Source organism: Orbicella faveolata, unplaced genomic scaffold, assembly GCF_042242905.1.
Source record: "Orbicella faveolata isolate gen_17 unplaced genomic scaffold, um_ofav_v1 contig_3, whole genome shotgun sequence".
In the NCBI taxonomy this organism is placed as follows: domain Eukaryota; kingdom Metazoa; phylum Cnidaria; class Anthozoa; order Scleractinia; family Merulinidae; genus Orbicella; species Orbicella faveolata.
The window spans coordinates 11,098,418-11,117,789 of record NW_028301558.1 but is presented as its reverse complement, the minus strand read 5'-3'; the positions used below and the strand labels follow the sequence as shown (position 1 = coordinate 11,117,789).

Genomic DNA, 19,372 nt, shown 5'->3' with positions numbered 1-19,372 from the left:
TTTGTGCCCTGTTTTTATTCCGAATGCTGTGTTCCTCGAGAGATTTTTAAAGTAGTTACAGACTATTTTAATTATATTTTTAAACTTAACAAAGGATTTCGAGTTTTGGAATTCTAACTATATTTTTAAAATCTTTTCAAAATACATTTCGAACTTTGTTTCAATAGTGTTTTAAACAGGTTTAAACACCATTAAAAGCAGTCGAAAACTACGTTAAAAATACACTTTTCGCCCTGTTTTTAATCTATTTCATAAAATAGGTTTAAAACAGTTTTTAAAAATAGTATTTAAATACATTTAAAATAGTGTTAGGTTTGGTAAGGGCTGCGGTTGTGGATGAAAGTGAAGAATGATCATCGCAGTTAATTTTCCAATTTAGGCAATTGGAAAGAAGAAGCCTGAAAAAAATCAGGGCTTCAACGGGATTCGTACCCGTGACCTCCGCGATACCGGTGCGATGCTCTACCAACTGAGCTATGAAGCCACACATTGGGAGCGAGGTCAATTAATCGAGTTCATATCTTCCCGTGAGGGAACCGCAGTTCATATATGAATTATTTCATATAAACTTCACATCATTTCACTCCTCACGGGAAGATATGAACTCGATTAATTGACCTCGCTCCCAATGTGTGGCTTCATAGCTCAGTTGGTAGAGCATCGCACCGGTATCGCGGAGGTCACGGGTTCGAATCCCGTTGAAGCCCTGATTTTTTTCAGGCTTCTTCTTTCCAATTGCCTAAATTGGAAAATTAACTGCGATGATCATTCTTCACCTTCATCCACAACCGCAGTTCATATATGAATTATTTCATATAATCTTCACATCATTTCACTCCTCACGGGAAGATATGAACTCGATTAATTGACCTCGCTCCCAATGTGTGGCTTCATAGCTCAGTTGGTAGAGCATCGCACCGGTATCGCGGAGGTCGCGGGTTCGAATCCCGTTGAAGCCCTGATTTTTTTTTCAGGCTTCTTCTTTCCAATTGCCTAAATTGGAAAATTAACTGCGATGATCATTCTTCACTTTCATCCACAACCGCAGTTCATATATGAATTATTTCATATAAACTTCACATGGAAATTGCTCTTTGTTCTTGGGATGTTTCGCCGATATCTCGGCAACATATCATACACATTAGCGACCGGACGCGTTATAGGGATAAACCAACGAGATATCAGTGCTTTCCTGTGATATCTCGCTCAATGAAATATCGTTCTTGCGAAATATCGCCTTAGCGATATCTCGTAGAGCGTGCGACGGATTCATCACGATATATCGCCTTAGCGAAATGTCGTCATATATATGTATAACAAAGCCTTAGCGAAGCGCGCGTTCTGATTGGCTAATACGCTCGATCCATTTGCCGGTGGGTTGCAAGCTGACGTCAGTTTATTTATTTTTACTTTTTCTCGGCAATATCATAAAGAACGAGATTGCATGCTTGTGATCCATGCAAATTGAATTACATTTTGCAACTGATTTGCCCCGAAGATTAGTTGAGATAGTTTTGAGGTGGTTCATAAAACAAACAACAAAAACAAACAACAACAACAAAAACAAAAAAAATGTGGAGGCAGATTCATTTTCATTAACCCTGCCAACATGTAGTTGTATCCGTGTTCAGATAAAAGGGATAGTAACTCAAGAATATGTACAAAAACAAGATGGTTCAACTGATCTAAATGTCAAAAATAAAACGAAATATGAAATGGATTGTAAGAAAAGAAACGATATTTGTCCAGACAGTAGTGTTTTTATCCTATCTACCCCATTCAAGCAGGGTGCAGAGATGGAACTATGATACCGAGAAGAAGTACCATTACATAGTGGCAACGGAGAAGGGACCACGCCCTGTTTGCAAGGGGTGGAAGAAAAGTCTACTGTCCTAGGCGACATTTCAATTTCATTTAGTTTTCTAACAACTCATTCAATAAAGTTGCCTCTGCGTGTCTCGAAAATTCAGACCCGAAAACTATAACAACTTCTTTTCACAGTGTGTTTGCACGGATTGCTTCAAGACGTCTTGTTTACTGTTCGTCGATACCACGTCATAGACAGAATCTGCAGAAATAGGAAAAAAAAAAAAAAAAAAAAAAACAGCCGCGGTGGTAGATACCTCTTAGGGGGGCTAAGATCACGAAAATAATACCCAGCATTCGTATGGTTTTTGTTTTGGTATAAACCAAATTTATCAAGTATATTTTATACTTGGAAGCCATTCGAGTTCCAAGTTTAGTTACAATGGCGCAAGGTGCATTGCGTGACGGTTTGGTATATTATATACTACGGATCCTTATGCTTCGATTAATTCTGCTAAATTCAGAAGAATAGAGGACTTCGCGCTTGTTGGGGGATCATGGGTAATCAGGGCAAACAAAAACAAGATGGCGGCCGCGTCTAGCCTGTAATGCTCGCGAAACTGAACTGTTTTGGAATTTTTTGCGGTTTTCGTGAAAAGGAAATAAAACTGACATCAAAAATAGTTCTTTGGAGAACACTGGTGATTATTGTGACATTTAACAGCCATTCATATTCATCTTGTGGTGTACTGTCAAAGTCATGCCACATCATCGCTCCTGTGTTGGGGGATGTAATAACGATTCAAGATATCCAGAAAAAATACTGAAGAGAGGACACGTTACTGGGGATTTGACATGGCATTACTTCTCTAAGGATCCAAAGGGAAGAGCCCGTTTGGATGAAAAACATTTCGAAAGGACTAGAGGATTTTGTAATGAGTGAATAATATGTAGATTTAGGCTAGCCTAAAAGCGGAGCTCCTCAGTTATTTTTCGGAATGCTCTTACTAATGAAAATAATCCAACATGTATGTGAGGTAAATTGCGAATGATTTAGTAGTTTCAGCCGGAACTAGGATTACGTCAGCAGATCGAGGTGTAAGATGGTGTGATTATGAAATATAGAGCCATGATTTCAAGGATTTCTGGGAAGCCACCAAAAATCTTGATCACATAACAGAACTGTCTTCTGTGCTTTTTGGTGGCATTTCTTGTTCTTTCCTACCTTATTAAGAAAGACAAGGCATTGTTATTAATCATTATATTCTTCCTTAGTTAACATGGGGACTCCCACACAAAAGAAGTTTACACATTTTTGTTGTTGTGGGGACTAATTGAAATGCAGTGGTTACAATATACTCAGTCCCTAAATCTCTACCAAATGAAATCTCGCAAAAATATCAAAACAGTATATTAATGACGCCCTGGTGTGCAATTTAGTATAAATTGTTAAAGCCACACTCACACAGGGGGAGGGGCAGATCTAACAGTACCAGCAAGGATTTTTATATGGGTAACAACATTGTAACCCCCCCCCCCCGCCCTCCCCTTTGCTGGGTAGATACAGGAAACAGAAACAAAACACTGATTATAGTGGCAAAACATGGGTGGCAGGGAAGGCAGAGCCTATCTCCCCTAGAGTAGCGGCGTCTCTAGGGGAACCTATGTTACTAAGGGGACCAGAAGAGGGGTGCCCTTCTGGGAGGACAATAGGTCAGATGATACGATGGCACCATCCTGGGGAGATCCGGACCTATTTCCTTGGAAGTAACATAGGATGGACCAGAAGAGGGGGTTCCCCTCTGAGAGGACAATAGGTCAGATGGTATGATGACACCATCCTGGAGAGATCCGGACCTATTTCCAAGGGCGGCCGTAGCACTTACTGTGGGGCAAAGTGCAGCCTGGGTTGCACTTCCCTGCCACCAAAAAACCTTTATTGACTAAGCAGCTATGGTTTACACACAATATAACAAATAGAACGTGGCAGTGAAGAAACCGAGAAGGTTCAGCAGGCGAAAGCCACCTTCTCACGAAAAGTAATTACAACCAAATGGAGGAAAAAAGATGGGAAAGGACACAGCTACCAATACAGGGAGGGAGGGGAAAGCGGAGAATGGCCTAGCTTGAATACTAGCTCACAACTGGGACAGGGTCAGAAAACAAGGGGATTTCACTCACTGGGGATTGAGGGAGTTGGGAGGGGTATAGAACGCTGAAATCACATGAGAGCGTGGTGGAAAGTCACTGGGAGCTTTGTCGTATGATTTCTGATATGGTAAAACTATTGGGTTGCATTGGACATTCACCTAAACTTATTGCACAATGGCTAATAGGGAAAAGATAACAGAACTGGTGACAACCTTAGATGACAGCTATGATATAGACTACAGAGCTCATTAACCACAGTTTAAATGCTTAAACTTTTAATTAACGAGACCCTGCTGGTGTGCAATTTAGTATAAATTATTGAAGCCACATCCACACAGGGGGAGGGGCAGATCTAACAGTACCATCAAGGACATTTATATGGGTAACAACATTGCAACCTCCCCTCCCATTTGCTGGGTAGATACAGGAAACAGAAACAAAACACTGATTATAGTGGCAAAACATGGGTAGCAGGGAAGGCAGAGCCTATCTCCCCTAGAGTAGCGGCGTCTCTAGGGGAACCTATGTTATTAAGGGGACCAGAAGAGGGGTGCCCTTCTGGGGGGGAAAATAGGTCAGATGGCACGATGGCACCATCCTAGAGAGATCCGGACCTATTTCCTTGGAAGTAGCATAGGATGGACCAGAAGAGGGGGTGCCCCACTGGGAGGACAATAGGTCAGATGGTACGATGACACCATTTTGGAGAGATCCGGACCTATTTCCAAGGGTGGCCATAGCACGTACTGTGGGGCAAAGTGCAGCCTAGGTTGCACTTCCCTGCCACGATTGTGTGAGCCTACTGCTAGCGCGAGAGGGGGAGGGGGTGAACACAATTACCCCACAGGAAAGAAAAACAAAGCAGACCTTCATACTAGTAGGAGGTCTGCCACCTACAGTGATATACAAGAAGCATGGTTCTCAATGAATAATCCTAAAGTTACTACACAAAGTTATAAATCAATAGATAATGGAATTAACTTGAATGATTGACCCTTTCAGCCCAGTGGTGTAAGCAGCATGGAAATTAATGTGAGTATTGCTGCTTAGTAGGCAGTAAAGGACAAGAAATTGTGCTAAATAAAAATAAGGCCTGTTAGGAATCAATCTCTTTCGACCGACTAGTGTTAGTAAATAGGGTAAGCCAGTGGGGAGAATTTGCATGTTGATAATAGGGCTGAAAGGGTCCAAGCAGATCTTACAGTAGACCTAAATTACAACATTAGAATTATCCATGACTAATTTCTTAGGGATAGCTAATAGTGTTTCTTTAGGAGTTCTGATGTAGCGTTCATAACAGTCTGAGCTCCAGCGGCCCAGTACCTTGATAAGCCACGAAGGGACCCCTGTTGCGGCTGCAGTGGTAGCTGCACCAATGCGGAAACTGTGTGTGAAATAATGATCGGCAGGTAGGCCACAACCTTGCAGTACAGAACGGAGCTCCTTAGTCAGGGAGGCACCGGAGAGCCACTTGCCATTGGTGAAGGTAAACAAAGGGCCTGTAGCAGCTGGTTTACATTGTAGCAGGTAGTCTCTCATAGCCATCACAGAACAGATAGAGGTGGTGGACCTTGCTATGGTTAAGGTACAGCCTTTGCGAAAAGGGTCAGTTTTGGATTGCTTAATGGAAACAAGCATGTGGTTGGGGGATTCAATGTTAGGGATAAAAGTAATATCCCTTAGACAAAGATGGACAGTAGGGTCAAAACTACTGCTATTACAAGTAAATTAACTTGCGCGTAGAAAAACAAAAAAGGCTAAGGTGAAGGCAGCCCACAGCATTACATGGTCTACATTGTAACTTTGGGGAGGCTGGAAATAATTGTAAATTGCAACCAAAATTTGAATAGTTATGGGGTGGCGAGTTAATTTAGGAGGCATCTGGGACCGTTTGATGCCAGTGAGGACCTTTTGGATACATTTTTGATAATTTTAATGGAAAGTTATGTTGCCTATGGAGATCTTGAACTGCAAACAGGTAAAGTTTGATTGTATTGTAGCATATGGTTTTGGCCAGGTGGGCAGCGAAATAAATTAAGGTGATTTCAGATGCCGGGAGAAGAGGGCAAGAGGGACCAACGATACCTTGTAGGAGGCAAAAGGAAATAAAATGATTCTGACCGACACCATAGGCTCGATGGATATTAGAGGCCGGCGAGGCACCAAAGTAGTGGTAGACGGATGCTGTTAAATGGCCATTGCTGATGGAGGGATGGTACAGGGGGTGGGTGAGGCATTGGGAGCCAGAGAGTGGAAGCGATCCATCTGAAAACGGGACAGAGAGTCAGCTATAGAGTTGTCCAGCCCTGGGATATGTTTGGCAGTGAAGGTAAAGTTATGTACTAGGGTCAAAATGGTAATGGAGCGGACCAGATCAATGATCCTGGATGACTTAAAACGTTTTGAATTAATGATGGTAACAACAGGGAGGTTGTCACACCAGAAACAAATACGTTTACCCGACCAGTGGGGACCCCAGAGAAAGCAGGCAATATAAATAGCAAAAAGGTCCTTCCAGTCAATGCCGATCCCAGTAACAGGGTTAAGGCAGTGCTGAGGGAGCCAGTGGCTTTGAAACCATTGCCCATTAAGATACCCACCATAATTGAGAGACCCAGAGGCATCGGTAAATAACTGGAGATCTGGGGAGGAGAGAAGGTGTCCCCCAAGAAGAAACTAACCCCATTCAAGTTGTCAAGAAAGGCCAGCGACATGGAAATGTCCTTGCGGAATTCTGTATTAAGTTTGATGTGGCATCTGGAGTTGGAAATACCCTTGGTTAAACTAATAATGCGATGCAGAAAAGCTCGGCCTGGGACCACAACTCTGCAGGCAAACTGAAGGGTACCAATCAGGGACTGAAGTTCTTTCAGGGTAGCAGATTTCTTACAAGACCACTCATGCAAGGCCTCTTTGGTCCTGGTTAGCTTGTCTAGTGGGAGGCGGGCTTCCATTTTGTTGGATCCAGGAGAACACCCATGAACTCCAGGGATGTGGTGGGAGGGAAGGTTTTACCCGGGGCGACATGGATATCAAGCTCTGTAAACAGACAAAGGATGTTCCAGAGAGCTGTGAGGCAGTCAGACCGTGGTGGCTTGGTAACAAAAAAGAAGTCATCCAGGATATGGATGACATTACGAATACCCAGTTTGGCCTTAATAACCCATTCAAGTATGCGGGAAAATTGGTCAAAGATGTAAGGAGCACTCCGCAAGCCGAAGGGGAGAACGGTGTCGAAGTAGTACATGACCCTCCTTTTCATGCCTAAGAGTTCCCAGTCTGACGGGTGGACGGGGATGTTGCGGAAGGCAGACTTGATGTCTAACTTAGACATAAAACACCCCGACTAAGTTTCTGGATGATTGAGATGGCATTATCAACTTTAATATAATGCAATGAATAATCACTGGGGCTGATACGAGCGTTGACACTTGTGGAGTGATGTTTGGGATATGACAGGTGGAAAATTGTACGCCAATCAGAGGAGTGTTTCTTTGGAGCAACCCCAATGGGATAAACCTGGAAGTTGGGAAAAGGGGGGGGGGGGGGGGGGGCGGGGGCGAGATGAAAGGGCCAGCTGTGTGGCCCAATTGCACCTCTTTCAGAATATTCTTGCTGATTATGGAGGGGTTGTCCCTGGCAGACAGGACGTTAGAATATTCGTTGGGGGTCCGTGGACCTTGAAAACCAATTCTAAACCCTTGCGTGAGACCAGTAAGGAGATTTTCAATGCAGTCGTGGTCAGGATGATCGTACAGGTAAGAGGAAAGCTGAGGGATATTAATGGGAATGGAAGGGGACAACTTTGACAGGTAATCATGTATGGCTTCGGGAGGAATGGCTAGAGCGGCTAGCTGACTTTGGCTGGGATCCTGAGTTGGACAAATCATAGTGGTCCTTTCCAGGGTGGGCTGCTGAGCATCCAGGTTTGTTGCACTGGTGTCTGTAGCGGTAGGGGGTACGGGCACAGGGGACCCCTTTGTTGAAATTGTAGCACAGGTCAGCATGGTTTGGGCCGGGAGAGTCCTTGGACCTGGGAGAGAGGGGGCAAGCACCCGTAAAGTGGTCGCTACTGCTACAGGACTTACAAAGGGTGGACTTTGGTAAGCCCGTAAACGTATCCAAGTAAAGCTGGACATCCCGCTCCCCCCATTTCTTTGAGAGGTTCTTGCAGGCCCGGCGCCTAAATTCTACGTCATAGACGTACCAAGCCATACCCGGGAATTTTCTCGCTGATTCACGGATCAGCTGCTGGTAAGAGATTAAGTCAATCCCGCGGGAAGGGTAGGAATACAGAATGACGGAGGAGTATATGGCGAAAGCATCGAGCCAACGATCGATGCTAGTGATTTGGGCGGGAGATGGCAGGAGGATAGTAAGGCCCTCGTTACCTACCTGGAGCTTTAAGTGGCAGTCCCGCTAAGAGCGGTCCACTCGACTTCGGGACCAAAAATAATTTTCCTTCATTTTTTGTCAGTGAAAAGGGTTTGACACATATATAAAAATGCAATTTATTATTTTCCAACTCGTTATTTTTGCTTTGCTACGAGCCAAAATTGAATTTTGGCTAAACTGACGTTGCCGACCGTGATCAGAAAGGTAAAATTCACCGATTTTGTGAAGCGTGCTACGTCGCCTAAAATGCAGCTCACGGAATTTCGTTTTCATACGAATTTTAAGGTACATTCATTACTTTGACTGACGAAATACGGGAACTTTTCGAAAACTTCTAAGCTTACCAGCGAGGCTGGAAGACTCCCTACTCCGAGGCCTTTGATCACCTACTAAAATTTAGCCAAATTTGACGGGGAAAAGCTCCAAAGTTGGGTCTAAATGAGGCCTAAAAAGCACATCATAGTAAATTTCATACCTTAATAAACCGTTCTATAAGTCCAAACCGGTGGGTATCTCCTTGGATTGCATGCGAGAACAGATCAAAATCTGCCACAGTCAGTGTGTTTACATAAGTATCGCTCGTGTCAAAGGGTATTTGCATAACCCTATCACCCGGTGAAAATACATCTTCTTCCGTTCAGGTTCGTTTGTTGACCTTCTGAGTAGTGGCGGATAGCTTCCTTTAATACTTGTGTACACTCTAGATCCAGTTTTGAGGTGAAGGTTGCGTTAAAGTTGATCAATTCTCAAGACTTGCGAGACTCCAAAAGTAAATAATGGCGCCAGTCTGCAGAAATTAACCGTAGCCGTCGTCCTGACCCTTCAATAAATTCTCCCGCAGAGGTAGCACTAGGAGAAGAAGAAAATCGTAAGTTTTCATTTAACGTTTAATGGCAACTGAATCCTGTACTACTGCCAAGACTACTGGGAGCTTGAGGGCTATATGCCCGAATTTGAAAAACAACAACAACGAACACTTGCCGGTTGCATCGCTGGGAAATGAACCTGAATGAGCACGACACGCTTGAATGGAACTATGTTTTGCGATGAATGATGGGCTTTACTTCTGTTTTATGCTTGATGCTTGTCTTTTAGTATCTTGCACAGCGCATAAAATAAACTTCGGGATCCGTTTATCAGGCCGTTTATACAACGAAAACTGCACCGGCTTCGTCAAAATGTCACACAAGTTGTAACGTGACCAATTACCCGGGAGGCGGGTACTCCCTTATATGGGCTATATAAGTATCTGTATGTGAGGCCCCAAAGGGCAGGGTTTTTCAGCCGTTTGGGTCATAAATAGGGTATCGATTTTGGTCATTTTGGTTATAAATTGGGTATGGTTTTAGCACCCTAGTCTTGAATTGGGTGTGTTTCTTAGCAGAAGCTACTTTTTCATCATTATTAATAAGACCTTCAACAAAAGCCCTTCATAACGTATGTTTAGGGCAACTGTGTCAGCCTCAACGGTCATAAATAGGCTATCGAATTTTTGGTCAGGTCATAAATAGGGTAGCAAAAAACGCAGAGTTTGGTCATAAAGAAGGTAAGGGTTTTGGGAAGTAGGCCGCACACCCCCAATCAACTTTTCTGGAAGTACCCCCCCCCCCCGCCCTGGGCCAGTTACCAGGGGCCGAGGGCAAATCCCGTACCCTGCGCGCGCCGATCATTAGATTTGGGAAGATTTTCTCATTTCAATATTGATAATGAAAAAGCCACCCATTAATTTTTTGGACTAGTACAATCTTTTCAGTATGACCGAACGACGACAATCATTGCACCTTTTCAATTTTAATCTACCTTTCCTCGGAAAATATGGAGTTGCTAATACATGAGGGCGGAGGAAGCAGACATGGACCTAAAATTCACTTTTCCTTTCCCGTTATCAGCCGTCCATTTTTCATAGAAAACACAATGGAAGAAAATCAAAAGATGGGACCAAGAAACTTTCCAAAAAAACGTCCATATCGAAGCGCGTGCAGATGTTGAGAGGCCGATTTCTCACTTTGTGTTTATAGGACTACCACCCTTCCCATTTTTTCTGACGACACCAGAATTATTGGCCATAAAAATAGTTTGTCTTTGAGTTCTCCGCCTCGCGAAACATATGGTTAAGTGATGGGACATGCACTCACACTGGTATGGGACTCAAGCGTTGGTGCCCGGGAAGTACTCCCTTATATGGGCTATGTAGGTATGGACGGTCCCAAAGGCTCTGGTATTTCAGCCGATTTGGTCATAAATGGGGTATAATTATCAACTTCTTTCAACAGCAGCAAGGACGTTGGAGCCGGGGAAGCTGGGAGGGGGCTTTATCCACCCCAATTTCAAGCAAAAAATACTTGAAATAATAATGTTACAAATATCTCCAGACCCCCTACAAGTAAGCGCCTATGGCGCTCGCTTGTAAGCCTCCCCCTCCCCCCCTCCCCCTCTCCAATTCGAAATGCGCTCCGCCATCCCTGAGCAGGGGCCCTTAATTTTAAACGATAAGCTCCGACCATGGGATTCAATATCACGATGCTCAAGGCCACGTGAGATCATTTTGAAATTTCCCTCAAAGCCAGAGAGCGGAAGTCTTCTTTAATGAACTCGTAAGTTAAAGGACATGGTGAAAATTTGATAGCCTATTTATGACCGTTGCGGCTGACACAGTTGCACTAAACATACGTTATGAAGGGCTTTTGTTGAAGGTCTTATTGATAATGATGAAAAAGTAGCTTCTGCTAAGAAACATACCCAATTCAAGACCAGAGTGCTAAAACCATACTCAATTTATAACCAAAATGGCCAAGATCGATACCCTATTTATGACCCAAACGGCTGAAAAACTCTACCCTTTGGGGCCTCACATACAGATACCTGGGTAATTGGTCACGCTACAACTTGTGTGACATTTTGACGAAGCCAGTGCAGCTTTCGTTGTATAAACAGCTCGATAAACGGATCCCGAAGTTTATTTTATGCGCTGTGCAAGATACTAAAAGACAAGCATCAAGCATAAAACAGAAGTAAAGCCCATCATTCATCGCAAAACATAGTTCCATTCAAGCGTGTCGTGTTCATTCAGGTTCATTTCCCAGTGATCCAACCGGCAAGTGTTCGTTGTTGTTGTTTTTCAAATTCGGGCATATAGCCCTCAAGCTCCCAGTAGTCTTGGCAGTAGTACAGGATTCAGTTGCCATTAAACGGTAAATGAAAACTTACGATTTTCTTCTTCTCCTTGTGCTACCTCTGCGGGAGAATTTATTGAAGGGTCAGGACGACGGCTACGGTTAATTTCTGCAGACTGGCGCCATTATTTACTTTTGGAGTCTCGCAAGTCTTGAGAATTGATCAACTTTAACGCAACCTTCACCTCAAAACTGGATCTAGAGTGTACACAAGTATTAAAGGAAGCTATTTGCCACTACTCAGAAGGTCAACAAACGAACCTGAACGGAAGAAGATGTATTTTCACCGGGTGATAGGGTTATGCAAATACCCTTTGACACGAGCGATACCTATGTAAACACACTGACTGTGGCAGATTTTGATCTGTTCTCGCATGCAATCCAAGGAGATACCCACCGGTTTGAACTTATAGAACGGTTTATTAAGGTATGAAATTTATTGTGATGTGCTTTTTAGGCCTCATTTAGACCCAACTTTGGAGCTTTTCCCCGTCAAATTTGGCTAAATTTTAGTAGGTGATCAAAGGCCTCGGAGTAGGGAGTCTTCCAGCCTCGCTGGTAAGCTTAGAAGTTTTCGAAAAGTTTTCATATTTCATCAGTCAAAGTAATGAATGTACCTTAAAATTCGTATGAAAACGAAATTCCGTGAGCTGCATTTTAGGCGACGTAGCACGCTTCACAAAATCGGTGAATTTTACCTTTCTGATCACGGTCGGCAACGTCAGTTCGGCCAAAATTCAATTATGGCTCGTACGAAAACAAAAATAACGTGTTGGAAAATAATAAATTGCTTTTTTATATATATGTATGTCAAACCCTTTTCACTGACAAAAAATGAAGGAAAATTATTTTTGGTCCCGAAGTCGAGTGGACCGCTTTTAGCGGGACTGCCACTTAAGTTGGAATTTACTCGATCGCGTAAGAGGGAGGAAAAGGGGAGAAGGCTACCAAGGTCACGTACTCACCGTTTGTAATGGCCGCTATCTGGCTGTTGGAAAGGTGGCTGGCCACCGACGGAAGCCTGTAGTTCCTGTAGATGGAGGCGACATCTTCCGGATTGCCGAAGTCTAAAGTAGCAGGTCTGTACCGTTGCAGTTGTGTCCTGTGTGGCAGATATGTCCTCTGACGTAATGTGATATATTGAGCCAATCATATCATGCGTTCTATCTAATAACACGCAGCATAAGACTGGTAGCTAAACCCCCTTGCAGTTCGGTCCTCGAGAAAAATTGATTTTTCGAGAGGTAGCTTACGGAAGCAATATTTGACTTTGTAAATCTTGACTGTGAACCAGAGTGACTCTGAACGGAAATATGCAACGGCTATTTGCAAGAATTGTATTTACCTCACAAGATTTCTATCGGAAATTGACCGCTTAGCGCCAGTAGGCTGGTTGTCCAGCGGCACTCCGCTGTAGTCGGTCGGTCAGCGGCGTTCATTGTGGTATAAAAGCCCGCGCGATCAGTCTTCATTCGTCCACCATCTTGGTTGTATCTAGTTCTCGTTACGGGGAGATTTCGCTTGCATTGAAGATAAAGCTTACAGTACATCGGGGCCTAGTGTGTGTCCATTTAGACTACTGGCGTGGTGGCAGCGGTAAAGATTCGAATCGTCACGTCCTCGTCAGATCCAACGCACTTTATCGACAGATTCGTCGGGATTCCCGAGCAGCCAAGAGTCGGTTGCCAATATCATCTCGTTCCGTGAGCTGCGATGTCTTCTAACAGAGCCCCCAAGCAGTGGTGCCTCTTAAAGAACGAAACTTTAACCTCCTTCGAGAGTTGGAAACAAAATCTTCTCTACACCTTGTCTCTGGACGCCAATTTCGCGCCATTTTTGGGCGAAAGGTCGTCGTGACTGAAAAAGACTAGGGCGAGCCCGTTACGCAGTTACACTGATGATGGGGAGTCGGTTCCAGCTGCTCGAAGGCGAACGGCTACCCAAAAGGTAAACATGCTCGAACTCATGCTAGGCCAGATTGCAAATTATTGCCCAAGTATCTCTCGTAATACGATTGTCAAGAATTCTACTTGTATTAGGGACATATGGCAGACAATTAGACTTCATTTCGGATTCCAGACTACTGGGGGTTATTTTTTAGACCAGGATGACATTGATTTGAACCCCGATGAGCGCCCCGAAGATCTTTTCCAGCGTCTTATGGCTTTTGTGGAGGACAGTTTAATTAAACCTCACGCCTTGCTCCACCACGGTTCTGTTCTTGAGGAGGAAGAGGAATTGTCACCGACGTTAGAGAATTTTGTTATTTTAACGTGGCTGAGATTGATTAACCCTGCTTTACCTAAACTTGTTAAGCAACGATATGGAACTGAACTTCGGTCTCGTACTTTGGCGTCCTTAAAGCCTGAGATCTCCCAGGCGCCGGACTCACTCCTTGATGAAATCCGTTCTGCTGAAGACACAAAAGTCATGCGTACAGGAGCCTCATTTGCCACTCAGAAGTCCTCTTTTCGGAGGGGTACACCGATCTACAGTAAGTCGTCTGCGAGGTTTCCGGGACGCTCCTCTCAAAAGGCGAAAGAATGCCCCCTCTGTAAACAAGCTGGCCGCGCTTCTCACAGCCACTTTTTAAGCAAATGTGGGTTCCTTCCTGAACAGGACCGTTTGCACCTTCTGAAAGCTCGTCAGATTGTTTCAATTCTGGATGACGACAGCGTTGAGTTAGACCTTTTGTCAAGTGATGTTGACCTGCCGTGTCATCAGAATCTGGTTGAGCAGAGTGATCCATTTACGTCTGATGCATCCAGGAGGGTCCTTGTACGTCAGTCCCCGTGCATTGACACGTTTTTCGGCCATCGTCAGGCTAGAGTCATCATTGAAAGCGGCGCCATAGGTAACATGATCAGACTCTCCGCCGTACAGAGGCTCGGTGCAGAGATTTGGCATAGCTCTCAGTCAGCTCATCAAGCGGATGGCTCCTCTCCTTTGAAAGTCCTGGGTGAAACTCGCCTGAGCCTCACCCGTGGGAGTCATTCGTTTCAGTTTGAAGGTCTTGTTGTGGAGAATCTGGACGTAGATGTCTTGGCTGATACTCCCTTCATGGAAGCAAATGACATAACCATTCGTCCTGCCAAACGCCAGGTCATCCTTGGGGATGGTACCATCTTCACCTACGGATCTGTCAACCATCCTCCGACTCACAATGCTGTCCGCCGTGCACAAGTGCTGCGTGCACCATCTTCTTCCACCACTGTCTGGCTTGGCGACTTTATAGAAATAGTTCTCCCGGAAGATTCCTTACCTGATGCTGAGTACGCTCTAGAGCCTCGATTTGACGCCACTAACGTCCTTTCGGCCAAAGTCGTTGACATGTGGCCGCCTCCCTGTCTCATCACAAGCGTCGCGGGTAGAGTGCGTATTCCTAACCTCTCAGATAGGCCTTATGTCCTGAAACGAAATGAACACTTTTGCCAAGTCAACCCTGTCTTCTGTCCGTCTACTCAAGATTAGTCTTCCAACCCAGTTGACAACCTTCCGTACCACAGGGCGTGTTCTTTCCCAGTTTCAGAGTAAAAGTACTCCCAGGGCGTGGCACTAGACCCCAACAACCTCTTCCCTCCAGACATCACAAGCAAGTTCCGTAACCTTTTGGTCCAGTACGACTCCGTCTTCGATCCAGCAATTACGGGCTACAATGGTGCCTTTGGTCCCCTTCAGGCAAAAGTAAATATGGGCCTGGTAGAGCCTCCACAGCGTAAAGGTCGCCTCCCTCTGTAAGGTCGCGATGAACTTGTCGAGCTCCAGCAGAAGTTCGATGAATTAGAAAATCTTGGCGTGTTCCGTCGCCCCGAAGACACTGATGTTTCTGTCGAGTATCTTAACCCGTCGTTCCTGGTCAAAAAGTCATCGGGTGGCTTTCGTCTCGTCACTGACTTCGCAGACGTAGGTCGTTATAGCAAACCCCAGCCTTCCCTGCTCCCGGACATGGATTCTACCCTACGCTGCATAGCTCAGTGGAGACACATCATCGTCTCAGACCTAGCCAGAGCCTTCTATCAGATCCCTCTCGCCCGTGAGTCCATGAGTCCATGCGGAGTCGCCACCCATTCCGGGGCGTATGCGTTTATGCCCGGTCGGCCATGGGTATACCTGGCTCGGAAACCGCACTTGAAGAGCTCATGTGTCGCGTGTCTTCTGTTCTCCAAGCTCTCCATAAAGCTAGCCTGCGCCTTTCGGCGTCGAAGACCATCATCAACCCCAAAACTACTTCTATCTTGGGTTGGACTCGGTCCCAAGGCACTCTTCGCGCCAGCCCTCATCGCGTCTCAACACTGTCCTCCTGCAGTCCTCCCAATAAAGTTGGCGGCATGAAGTCCCTTATCGGTGCGGTCAAGGTCCTTGCTCGTGTCGTTCCACATTGTTCTGCTCTATTGGCCCCCCTTGACGAGGCTGTAGCCGGGAAACAGTCCCAGGATGACATTGTCTGGTCCGAACATTTTACTGAAGCCTTCAAGTCTTCTCAAGCTGCCGTGGCGTCTAGCCAAACAGTTACTCCCCCGAAGCCAGATGACCAGTTATGGATCGTGACCGACGCTGCTGTCAAGAGACCCGGCATCGCCGCCACTCTCTACATCTCGAGGGGTGACAAGCTAGTCCTCGCTGGTTTCTTTAGTGCAAAGTTACGTAGTCACCAATTATCCTGGTTACCGTGCGAAGTTGAAGCACTTGCAATTGGCGTTGCAACAAAACACTTTAGCCCCTACTTAATACAATCTAAACACAAGGCTTGCGTACTCACCGACAGTAAGCCTTGTGTCCAGGCCTTCGAGAAAATGTGCAGGGGAGAGTTTTCTGCTAGCCCGCGAGTGTCGACTTATTTGTCAACTGTCAGCCGCTTCCAAGCCAACGTGAGGCATGTTGCCTGTGCTACGATCCTACCTTCTGACTTTGCAAGCTGCAATGCATCGGACTGCTCTGATCCCTCTTGTCAGGTGTGCAAATTTATCACCCAAGCTGAGGAGTCTGTCGTCCGACACCTATCTGCCCAGGACGTCCTATCTGGTCAGAAAAACCTCCCTTTCACAAGTCGAAAAACTTGGTTGTCTATCCAGTCTGAGTGCGCGGACTTACGTCGAACGCATGCCCACCTAATACAAGGGACTCGTCCTTCCAAGAAGCTTACTAACATTAAGGAGGTGAAAAGGTACTTGTCTGTCGCCTCTATCTCCAGTGATGGCCTCTTAGTCGTGAAAAAGACTGAGCCTTTGGCTCCTTCGCGTAATTGTATCGTAGTGCCCAGACAAGTCTTAGATGGTTTACTAACCGCCCTGCACCTCAGGTTGTCTCATCCATCGTGTCTCCAGCTTAAGAAAGTTGTCAGCCGCTACTTTTACGCCCTTGACCTAGACAAGGTCATAGAGCGCGTTTCTCTTGGTTTTCATCCTTGCGCTGCACTTCGCCACGTCCCCCACGCTGTTATAGAACAGTCAACTTCTGATCCTCCAGCAGCAGTGGGTGTCTCCTTCGCAGCCGATATCCTGAAGCAGTCTCGCCAACTTATTTTGGTGCTCCGAGAGTGCGTTACCTCCTATACTTCGACCCTCCTCGTGGTAGACGAGAAGCATGGGACCTTACACGATGGGTTAATCCAATTATGCGTCGGCCTGCGACCCCTTGATGGGCCTAACGCTGTCATTCGGTGTGACCCAGCGCCCGCCTTCAGAGCTCTCGTGAATGACCAAGTCCTATTGCAACACAAGATTAGCCTTGAGATAGGTCGCGTGAAGAATCAGAACAAGACCCCTGTCGCTGAAAAAGCAATCCAAGAGTTGGAACACGAGATCCAGCGGTTGCAACCGGAAGGTGACTCTGTCTCTCCTAGGACTCTGTCCGTAGCCACTGCCCACCTGAACTCAAGAATCCGCCACCACGGCCTATCCTCTAGAGAAATGTGGACTCAGAGAGATCAGTTTACCAACTCTCAGATTCCCCTAACAGATCAGGCGCTAATACGCGAGCAGCATCTACAAAGACTGGTAAACCATCCCCACAGTGAAACGTCGAAAGCCCCGCGTAGTGACTTGCGCAGCTCTCCTTCCATAACTGTTGGTGACTTAGTTTACCTCTACTGTGATCGTAATAAGTCCCAAAGTCGTGACCGATACCTCGTTGTCTTAGTGGACGGTGAGTGGTGCAATGTTCGCAAGTTTGTTAGCTCACAGCTACGAAACGTTTCGTAACTTGTGAAGAAGAATGAGTGCTATAAGGTCGCTCCCTTCCGAGTACACACGCCCTGGCGCCCCAGTGAAGAAGAGTCCAGCGACTGCGATCTTGACGTCGGTGTCGACCAGAGCCCTTCTACTGATGATCGAGGACTTCCTAACGACGAGGAACCTTCCCCAAAAAGCCCTCCGTTACCTCCATCTGCCCCAGGGATCCCTATCGAGTTATCGTCCCCACCTTCCGCTTTTGTCCCGGCAGAAGATGTCCTGAGATCCGGTAAGGATAGCCAACCCGGCTCGCCGGATGACGTCGAGGTTATACCTTCCCCCCTCTCCAAGTGTTAGCCCTGCAGTGAACAAGCGCCCAACTCGGCAACGGCGTCTCCCGCAACGTCTTCAGGACTATGTAGTAGAGTTGAAGTAGCCCGGTCGATTCTAATCCTTTAGCCGTAGCCGGACAATTCTAGACATTTAGCTGTCTCTCAGCATTTGTCAAGTTTTTTTTTCTCATCTGGTTCGAAACTTTAAGACTGTTCTTCGTACAGTACATTTCTCGCACATAACCTGTGTATGTATTTCATACCGACTTATCGCCTAGTGTTTCTTTGTTTGCATGTTTATTTGTTTAAGAAGGAAAAAGAAGCCACGCCAGTAGGCTGGTTGTCCAGCGGCACTCCGCTGTAGTCGGTCGGTCAGCGGCGTTCATTGTGGTATAAAAGCCCGCGCGATCAGTCTTCATTCGTCCGCCATCTTGGTTGTATCTAGTTCTCGTTACGGGGAGATTTCGCTTGCATTGAAGATAAAGCTTACAGTACATCGGGGCCTAGTGTGTGTCCATTTAGACTACTGGCGTAGTGTATTTTCAGTTTTAAATTCAACATGAATATGATTGATCGAAGATTGAAACAGTGGTTGTTCTCCGGTTTGCGAACTGCGTGTTCCCGGCAAGCCAATATTAAACTCCTCGCTTCGATTATCCTCAAATCGTTCAGATCGTTCAATGATATTACAGAGGCAAAACAAAATCTCTGAGAAGTAGTGTAACCATTAGTTTCGGTGCTGTAAAACTACCACTCGATCTGCGCAATATTTCTCTATTCCCAATCTTGTCACTCGCACGAAAGCCGGTTCGCGAAAGCCCTCTTCTCAGTACGAGTTTGTTGAAGTTGACTGAACCTTTTGGGTAAGCCGTCTCCTGTAGCATCGAACATTTATTACAGGAAGTTTCTTGTTGAGTAGATTTTATGTCCGGAGTGCTTTCTAACTGTTCCTAGTTCGCTTTGCCTTATAAAACAGCAGTAGTAGTTGAAACACCACAGAGCGCTTTGTGGCCTATTCAAAACGCCACAGAGCGCTTTGTGGTGTTTTATTTTGGGATTTAACATTGAAAACTCGATGGCTCGTTGACACGCAAATATCTCACAGCTATTTTCTGAAATAATTTGGTTTTTCCAATTTTTCACACCACAAAGCGCTTTGTGGCCTATTCAAAACACCATAAAGCGCTTTGCGGCCTATTCAATACACCACAAAGCGCTTTGTTGCCTATTCAATACACCACAGAGCGCTTTGTGGTCGTCATCATTATCATAGCGATTCCGTCAGTTGAAGTTATACTATGCGGACAAAACTGGCAGAGGGGCTCTCTTATTTTTACAGGGAGGT

The 19,372-nt window shown here is 45.6% G+C and overlaps 3 pseudogenes; 1 reads left to right on the top strand and 2 right to left on the bottom strand.

Annotated features, from left to right (window-relative positions):
- Nucleotides 1–5,103: 5,103 nt before the first annotated feature.
- On the bottom strand, nucleotides 5,104–6,136 carry LOC149106354 (uncharacterized; annotated as a pseudogene).
- Nucleotides 6,136–7,275, bottom strand: LOC149106353 (uncharacterized; annotated as a pseudogene).
- A 5,633-nt stretch (nucleotides 7,276–12,908) lies between these two features.
- On the top strand, nucleotides 12,909–18,275 carry LOC149106352 (uncharacterized; annotated as a pseudogene).
- Nucleotides 18,276–19,372: the final 1,097 nt, after the last annotated feature.